This window comes from Ailuropoda melanoleuca, chromosome 19, assembly GCF_002007445.2.
Source record: "Ailuropoda melanoleuca isolate Jingjing chromosome 19, ASM200744v2, whole genome shotgun sequence".
NCBI lineage: Eukaryota > Metazoa > Chordata > Mammalia > Carnivora > Ursidae > Ailuropoda > Ailuropoda melanoleuca.
The window spans coordinates 11,238,616-11,248,643 of record NC_048236.1 but is presented as its reverse complement, the minus strand read 5'-3'; positions in this window follow the sequence as shown (position 1 = coordinate 11,248,643).

Here is a 10,028-nt window from a genome sequence, read left to right as displayed (position 1 = left end):
TGGTGGCTCAGTTGGTTAGGCGTCTGCCTTCAGCTCAGGTCATGATCCCAGGGTCCTGGGATGGAGTCCCACATTCAGCTCCTAGCTCAGTGGGGAGCCTGCTTCTCTTTCTCTCTCTGCTGCTCCCCCTGCTTGTGCTCTCTGTCTCTCTCTCTCTGTCAGATAAATAAAGAAAATCTTTAAAAATAAAATAAAGAACTGAAAAATTAAAAAGGGAAACATTACCATCACAGCAACCCTCCTTTCCTCCAGCAGGGGCAGTTTGTCCCAGTAGCAACAGTTGTTTCCAGCTTGCTATGTTTCCAACATTCGTGCAGCCAGCCTCAACCCCCCCCCCCCCAAGGAGTAATGCCCTCCTCAGAGCACTCAGCCTATCTCTTCAGGGCTCCTCCTCTAAATGTATAGGTTTTAATCATTTAAATTTATGGAGGGGCAACAGGTAAGTGGTTAGCTGCAATGTGGTGTCTAAGACTCTTTGCCCTGGGGCTCTGTTACAGAAATATTGGGTAAATATGAACACCACTTATTTAAGAAATAATTAAGGAACTTTCACTGATTTTTAAAGTACGATAATACGGCATTAAAATTATGTTTCCCCCAAAAAAGTCCTTATCTTCTAAAGATTCACACTGAAGGGTGCGTGGTGGTGCAGTCAGTTAAGTGTCTGACTCTTGGTTTTGGCTCAGGTCATGATCTTAGGGTCGTGAGATTAAGCCCCCGTCTGGCTTCACGCTCAGTGAGGAGTCTGCTTAAGACTCTCTCTCCCTCTCCCTCTGTCGCTCCCCACTGCATACATGCTCTCTCAAATAAATAAATAAATCTTTAAAAAAAACAAAGATTCATGCTGAAATATTTAGAGAAAACCATATGATGTCTGTAATTTGCTTCAAAATAATATAAGGGGAGGAAGTGTTAAAATAGGTGGGGCTATAGATGAAACAAGATTAGACATGAACGGATAATTATTGCAATGGATAATACATGGGAATTCAGGGGAGCCCGGGTGGCTCAGTTGTTAAGCGTCTGCCTTTGGCTCAGGGCGTGATCCCAGGGTCCTGGGATCAAGCCCCACATCAGGCTCCCTGCTCTGCTGGAGCCTGCTTCTTCCTCTCCCACTCCTCCTGCTTGTGTTCCCTCTCTCGCTGGCTGTCTCTCTCTGTCAAATAAATAAATAAAATCTTTAAAAAGAAAATACATGGGAATTCATTATAATATTCTCCTTTTTTACATTCGAAATTTTCTACTATAAAGGGTATGTTAAAGAGCATGCGCACAATAATATTTGTATATTAAAAACACACACAAATAAAATATAAATATCAAGGGGATTACAGTGGTTGCTATTGGTGGAGGTGAGGATAGAAATCAGAAAGTGAAAGTAAAAGGAAATAAAAATGAACGAATAAATGAATGAATGCAACAGAAGAGTCCAGCACAGACCTGTGGCCAATCTGCTATAAACTAAGGAGTGAATCTGGCTCAGCCTTCAGCACATTAGAGGAAAACAAAAACAAAAACAAAAACAAACAAAGTCCTAAGTCTTTAGATTGGCATTTTAGGTCGTCTAGGTTTGGATTTGACCTATCACTTAAAACTTATTTTTTATCATTCACCTTCAAAATCTAACATTTCATCAAAACAAAATACTCACTGTTGACTATGAACAGCCATTTTCTGATTCCATGATGTAGTTCCTTAATGTCCTACTGCCTAAAATTCTATGTCCAGGTCCCATCTCTATGTAACAACCTTTCACCTATCTGTCAAAGTCTAGCCCGTATCCCACCTCTGCATGATGTTTTCCCCAATGCCCACCTTAGAGTAGAGAGAAATTTATGTACAAGACAGACAAACAAAATAGCACTTTATCAGAATTTTGCTTAAATATTCATCCTTTTCTAACATGTATTAGAAGTTTTTGTTTGTCTGGGGTTTTGTTTTTGTTTTTGTATTTACCTTCTGTTCTAAAAATCCAGTTCTTTGCAGTGTAGTATCCTAGGAAACATATCGGTTGTGTTCATCTGTATATCCCATAATGCTTATTAGCACTTGTGTCTGAAATCCTGGAAGTGTTTCCTAAAATGATCCGGGTGGGGGGGTGGAGGGAGGAGAAAAGGAAAGAAGAAAGGAAATGCTGGACTGAATGAATAAATTGAATTTCAATTCATGGTTCTCTTAACGGTGAAAACTGGTCAACAAAGCATCCAGGCTCACTTAAAACCATAAATACGATTTAGTAACAAAAGATGTCATCAATTTTATAATTTTTATTTCTCAGCTATCTGGAGCTTCTTTTTTTTTTTTAAAGCATCTGTTTACCTCAGCTGATATGCCCAGCAAGAAGCAAAAACAGCCATGGGGACAGAAGAAACTCAGAACCTTTTACGGGAGGTGGCATAGCGGGCTTTGAAGAGGCAGTCCTGAGTGCAAATCCTGAGAACGCTCTTCAGAGGTCGGTGATGTTGGGCAAGTCTTTCAAGCTCTGATTTTCTCTGTTGAGTTTCCTAACCTAAAAATGGGGTAACAGCTATTGTGGTCTGTTGCTGACTGCCTCGTCTCAATTTTCCTTTAAGTGACTTGATGCTTTGTGGGGAAAAGGGAGGCTGTTGCAGAGTTTTCTTGTTGAGAAGGTAATGAATGGGTTGGAATCCCCTGGACATACTGTGGGGCCCAGCATCTGGGAGGAAGTTTGACCAAAAAGAGGGTTAAAGGGTCCCGACAGGCAATAAGGTAACGAGGTGCAGCAGAAGTTTCCCAGAGAGACTTGGAGACCATCTGGCTCTGAGCAGAGCTGCTTCCAGACCAAGCGCAGCTTGGCATTGAGGCCCAGTGCCTTCTGGCCTCTGCACGCTGAAGCTATAGAGGCTGGGACAACTAATCAGTACCGGGTGGGCAGCATCAGGGGACCTCTTCGCTCTCTGTGCAGACCTGGGAAATCTCCTGTAATCCTGCTTCCTGCCACAGGAACCAGAGCAGGAATGAGAGCACACAGGTCCTTTATGGTGATGCCAGAGAGCCAGCTTACACACCTGGCATAAGGTATCCCTTCCAGGACTCACAGAAATACCTAGCAGATGCATGGAAAGTGGGGAGCTGACGGGCAGGACTGAGGTCAAGCGATACCATTCTGGGCAGAAGAACCGTGGTAAATTGGGTATTAAAATTTAACAGTATTTCATTTTTTAAAAAAGATTTTATTTGTTTATTTGTCAGAGAGAGGGAGCACACAAACAGGGGGAATGGCAGGCAGAGGGAGAAGCAGGAGCAAGGAGCCCGATGTGGGACTCGATCCCAGGAGTCTGGGATCATGACCTGAGCCAAACGCAGATGCTTAACCGACGGAGCCACCCTGGCATCCCTGGCATTTCATTTTGTATATACCTCAGATGGATGAAGTCAAGACATGCTGCTGATAATGGTATGTACGTCACCCTGTATTTTGCCAGTTTTAAGATTCCATTAGTTGTAAACTGCACCATGCATTTAAAGAAGAGGGGTTTTTTGGGAGAAATTTGCCCATAACATCAATCATAAACAATGATTATAAAATAAATCTTGAATTCAGAGATCATAAACTCTAACAAAGAAGAATCAGAACCAAGGAAATATGGTATTTATACTACTTAACAAACTTGTCTGTTATTCAGCAAGTAGAAAATTAACTACTTTAAATGCTTTGATGATGGTGAGATTCCTTACAAACATTACTTTGACATTTTGAAATAGACATATACAGTTTTATCTAAAGTTTTCATATAGAAGAATGGAATGTAGAATATTTTTGTCAATATTATTTCCCACTAATTAAGATAACTTCATTTTTTTTAATGTAAGCTATTTAAACAGTAACTTTCAGTAGAAAACAAGGTGATAATTTATACCCCCCAAAAAGGGGAGAAAGTACATATTTTATTAAATACTTTCTAAAAGCTTTTGGTGTGTTTCATTTGGTCACCATTAGAGGTTGCTAAAATTTTACCAATTTATTCTCTGTGGAAATGTAGGTATATCCTAAGTAAGTACTTAAGTAACATTTTACTGGGCACAAAACACTGTGTGCTTACCTGAGACTTAAAAACGAGATATTGCCCACATACTGTAGAATATTCACATTAAAACAGACATTAAATGGTGAGAAGAGAATGCATATGATAGAAAGTATATATATGTATCTGTACATATATGCATATACATGTGTATGTATAAAAAGGAGTCAACTTTGGTTAGTTGGGGGATATGAGGAAAAAAGAAATCCCTTCACAACATAATAGTAATTTTTTTTCTAAGATTTTATTTATTTTTTTGAGAGAGAGAGTGAGCAAGAGAGAGAGAGAGCACCAGTGGGGAAAGAGGCAGAGGGAGAGAGAGAAAGCAGGCTCCCTACTGAGCAGGGAGCCTGACTCGGGGCTTGATCCCACAACCCTGGGATCATGACCTGAACCAAAGGCAGACGCTTAACCTACTGAGCCATCCAGGCACCCCAATAGTTATTTTATCTGTAAAAATTGGTGGTTATCATGGTTTATTCCAGGAGATACAAAGACAATAATAGTTTTTTAAAATGTATAATTATAGCATATGTAGAAATAATTGCCTCAAGCTGCAATTTACTTTTAAAAGCTGTAGGAAAAGTATACATGTGTAATGAAAACAAATGTATTTCCTACTATTACCTATAACTTTCATCAGAGGTTAATAATTTTATTATTCTGGAATCCTCAATAATACAAGTATTTCAGGATTCAAACTGTTGATAAATATGTTGTTTTGAACATCATTTTCCCAGAGAAGCCTTTCCTGAGACCTGGAACAGCCACGTCCTGTCCCATCTAAACTATGTCCTCCTCCCCTCATTCTTTTACTGTCATAAAGCATAATAATTTTAAATTATGCATTAATTCATATGGCTCTTTATTTAACACCAGTCTCCACACAGCTAAGCTGTGTAGCTTAGCTGCAAACTGTGAGAGAAATACCAGGCCTTTTGCTCACTTTTTTGTCCCAGCATCTAGCACATATGTGGCACCTAGTAGGAACTTGATAAATAAGCATTAGATCTATTCATATTTCCCCAGTACCCTTACTTTACTCCTCTAGTTACCTCTCTTTATTGACGCCCACCTTCCCAGCACTTCCATTAACCCCTGCAAAGTATTCACTGAATACAGGAACTAGAAGGATATCACTGAGAAGCAGGAGACGAACCGATGCAACCAGATGGAGAGCTGCCCTCCAAGAAGGAGCCACCGCCACATGAAGTGAGGAGGAAAGGCCCACACTCCCCAGAAATGCTAGAGAATATTGGGAAAGGTCAGGGAAAGAAAGGTCATTGACCTCAGTGTCCTCAGAGCCAACAGCTGACTTTGCAGGAGAGCCCTAGGCCTGGGACCTTCGTTCTCCTGTGGTATTGGGAAAGAGCAGGGGGCGTAGGGATGCCTGGAGAACTGGAAATGGAGAAGCAAGGTGGCAAACACCTGAATTTGAATTTAGATTCTGCCCTTTACTAGATATGTAACTTTACAAGTAGGATTAAATCCTCAAAGGGTTGTTTTCTCTATTCAACTGGCAAATGGAGATATCGTTGTACACCTTGTATTGTTGAGAATTAAATGAGAGCATGCTTGAGAGTTTGAACACAGTGACAGACCCACACTGTGGCCTCAGTTAATGGAACACAGCCTCCATAATGATCCGATCCTGGCCTTGAATTTGATGGATGAATGAGATGAATCAGCCTCCTTGATCTTTTCCTGTTTTGTAGAATGAATCATCTACCCGATTTCTTCCCCAAAACTGATATATCATATCTTAAATATGCAAAACTATAGTTGTTGTTTTTTTTTAAATTTTACCCTAGGTACTAATGAAAGACATGTTGTTCTGCTCCTACTGTATCCTCATACGCTCCACTGGAGTACTGGACACTCTGCAAGCTTTCTCACAAGATAAAGGGTGTTCATCTTACTGTCTGTGCGATGGGGCCAGAGCCCCGCTTGAAGGCCACTTGCAATACCTCCAGTGTAGTTTTAGAAATAGGATGGTAAGTGGGCCTGTGCCTTAATTAATAGTATCTATAGAGAACATTTTTCTGTAGAGACTTTTTTCAAGGCACTTTCATATATGTTATGATGTTCAAACCCTCACGATGACAATGAACCGGGGCCAGAATTATTATCATTCCCACTAGTTTCTTCTCTTACTTTTTTTTCTTAATCTTCACCCCATCCCCAGAATCCAGGCTAAGACATGAATTTATTTGTCCAAAGTAATATCACTGGCACATGAATATTTGAAAGGATGAATGGGTGCTTTATACTGAGCTGGTAGGTCAGGAATCTAAAACACTATTCCTATCTTCTTTCCTTCCATTTTCTGGTAACTTCTCATAATCTGCACCCATCTTTATGTCCTTCCCCTGGGACTCTGGAATGAAATACTAATGTGATCTCTAAACGACAAGCCTCAGAGAAAACAAAACATAATAGCCATTGTTTTTTATTATTTCGGCAGAGTGCTAAGTACAGTTACAAGAAATCCAGCACTCATGAATCATGCAACGACACGTTAACTGAATTGAGCTGTTAACCTACTTAAAATGTTGAAGTGAATATTTGCCGACTTACATTGGCATGTTTCTGCCTTTTAAATAAACTACCATATAATCATCTGAATATAAAACAAACAGCCTAAAACTGTTTAAACTAGCCATAACTTGAAAACTAAAACTTGGAAACCTCAAGGCATATTATTTTCGTTAAAAAGTGATGACCCTCAACCTTTCCTTTTTTACATCTAGAAATTTTTTAAAAATATTTTTTTAAAGTAATCTCTACACCGGGTGTGGGGCTCGAACAGACAACCCTGAGATCAAGAGTCTCATGCTGTACCGACCGAGCCAGCCAGGTGCCCCCATCTAAGATTTTTAAATAGTTAAGAGAGAGATGACTCGTTGATTCCATCTTCAAGCAGAATTTATGTTGTTTTCTTACAAGGAAAAAGGAGGATTTATAAGCAACCTTGCGTGTAATATAATGAGCAGGGATTAGCTTGTTCACATTTTATAAACCTGACATCGTCAAACGTACCAAATTTCTGCAAAATGTAATTATTGGTACTTTTCCTCTCTAGTTCTACATTCTAGATGCCTTCCACCGTCTGTGCTAGAACTTTGTATCAACATGGTTTGCTTGCAGAATAGTATAGTGTAATGTTAACAAAGGCATGCTATTAAATATCATTTTCATCCTGAGTAATGTTCAAAAAAATAAAAACCTTAATCATGTAACAAGTCCAGTCAATGTAATAAACATCAAATCAAATACTCCTTGACATTTTGACACTATTTTGACTTCCTAAATAAGTCCCATCATAAATCTCTTGTAAACCCTTTAGGCTTTAGATACTGTTTAAATATTATGCTTCTAAGGCCTATAGATTCATAACAGAAACCAGGGACCATCAAAGATAACTAAGGCATCTGTCTTTCCACAACATTTCCTACTGATTATCTCATTTTGAAGGAATCTAAGAAGGAAGCTATATGCCCTACCTGAAGATAAAGGGGGGAAATATTCTTCAACTGAGAGATTTTATCCCCAGCTAGAGCAAAGGGAAATTCTCCAGAGCTGGTGTCTTTTCCAGTGTGCAATATAAGAGTACTGGTGGCTAAGTCATCAGCAAAACTAACCAGAAGACAGTTTGACACACACAAATCATCACGATAACAATAGGTACTGTCTACTATTTTCTAAAATGGCACCTAAAATTATTGAGTTTATTTTTTTGTTGATTGTCTTCTCCCTCTAGAAGGGAAGCTCCATGAGAACAGAAATATTGCCTTTCCCATTCACCCAGGATCTTCAGCACCAAGAGCAGGACCCATGCAGACTGGGTACCTTGTATATACTTGTTAAATAAACAAACACAAATTTAATCCAACTGGAAGAGAATTGCCTTAGTTACATAATCATGGAAATTTATATATTGTCCAAACTCCCAGATGTTCTTTGGAGTCCAGATCGACACTGGTACTAATTTTGCAGCTCGTTCATGGACATATTTAACCTATGTTATTTAATATTAAAAGACATCTGTAAACAAATTCTTAGTTATTTGTTTTGCATAGTGAAAATGAGAAGATAGTACCGGAACTCTAAGTTCAATAATAATACTATCTTCATGGACAAATTCTCACCTCCGAGTTTTTAGCTATTGTTATAACCATTGCAATCTAATTATGACTCAAAAAACCTAGTGAATTTCCCTACCACGCATGCCCACAACCACAGGACGATGCCCGTGACCTGACTGAGGGCAAGGTGAATCATGTTTAGCTCCCTGTATGTGGAAGTGGCTCACGATCTCTCACATAAGTTATGTTTGGTTTCCTGGACAGGAAAAAGGGCTTTGATATGTGCTTGAGAGACATTTCTGGACAGAGAATTTTCATTTTCAATACTGTGAATTTTAGTGAATGATACAGTTATATGATACTAAAAAGGTGGGCTCCTTTACATCCATGGATTTTCTTTATGGATCATCCTTGGGATTTTCCTTTAAAAAGAGGCCATTTTTTGAGGATAGCTAAGTAGCTCCCTTGGTATTCTCACCTCTCAAAGCTATTCTTTGAGTGATGGGTGATTCAACCCCTCATCTGCTCTTTGATTTTTCTTTATATTTTCCTCCATGAGCCCAAGACATAGCTATTATTCTAAAACCCAAAAATTATGAACAAAGAAGTCAAAAGGCATAGAAAGAGAAATAGAAATATATAAAGAAAAGACTTAAAATATTAAATTGAAGAGTTTATTTTGTATAGTCTCAACAAAGTAAAGATGACAATAATTTTGAAACTCTCTACTGAATGAAATTACACCATCACTCTTGGGGAAAGTTGGGTCCTGAATTTGTGGTTGAAAGACCTGGATTTAAGTACAGATTCTAGCATTCAACTTTTCTTTAGCTCAGTTTTTCATATCTAAAATAAAATCGCATTAAAATTCTGTAAAGTGTGAAAATGGGACATATATTACATTATATGTTATATTAATGCAGCCTACATGTTAAGACCCCTTGAAGGCAGGAGGTCATATGAGGGTACCGTCAGGAAAGACTCTGTGAGGAGGAGATGGGGTGAATGTGAGCACTCAAGCCATCACCCTGATGAGGAGGGACCTCACCACCTGTCCCAAGCCAGTGGTTCCTCTACCCAGAGAAGAGAGTCATTTCCTGGACTAGCTTTCCTTTTGTATTGTATTCTTAGAAGACAGTTGACTGAAAATATTTTTTTAGGGAAAAACGGGGGAAACTATCTGCTAAACTTCAACTCTTGAGGACCTCAGTTTGTGATGAAATATTCACTAATCAGTGTCCACTGCCAAGAGCTGGCAAGGTTGGAGCAATAATGACGTGTTTTGGGAGCCTGGGTGGCTCAGTCGGTTAAGTGTCTGCCTCCGGCTCAGGTCATGATCCCAGGGTCCTGGGATCGAGTCCTGCATCAGGCTCTCTGCTCAGTGGAGAGTATGCTTCTCCTTTTGCGCCTCCCCCTGTTCGTCCTTGTTCTCTCTCTCCCTCTCTCCCTCTCTCTCTCTCTCTCATAAACAAATAAATAAAATCTTAAAAAAAAAAAAAAGAAAAAAAGATGTGCTCTGATCCTAGCTTGGCCTCTAAAGGGCCACTAGCTTGGCCACTACCAGTGTAGTGGGTACTTTTGAAAAGTTGAGTGCTTTGGGCAAGACAAATAACCTTGCAGCCTGTTTCCTCCCCTGTAAAATTGCCCTACTCTACTGATGTGTTATAAGAATCAAACGAGATAAAAAATATGTAAAAGCTATATATCATACATAAATATGGGCTATTAGTGTACTCATTCTTTGAGTCCAGTTCTTAGAAGTAGTGAGACATAGAAAGAAAATTATGAAAGAACAAATTAAATTTATAAAATACACCAAAGCTCTCTACTGTAAGTTTATGGTTCAGAAATTACAACTGTTAAGATTAAATAAGTCTGTTGATGTAAAGCACAAAAT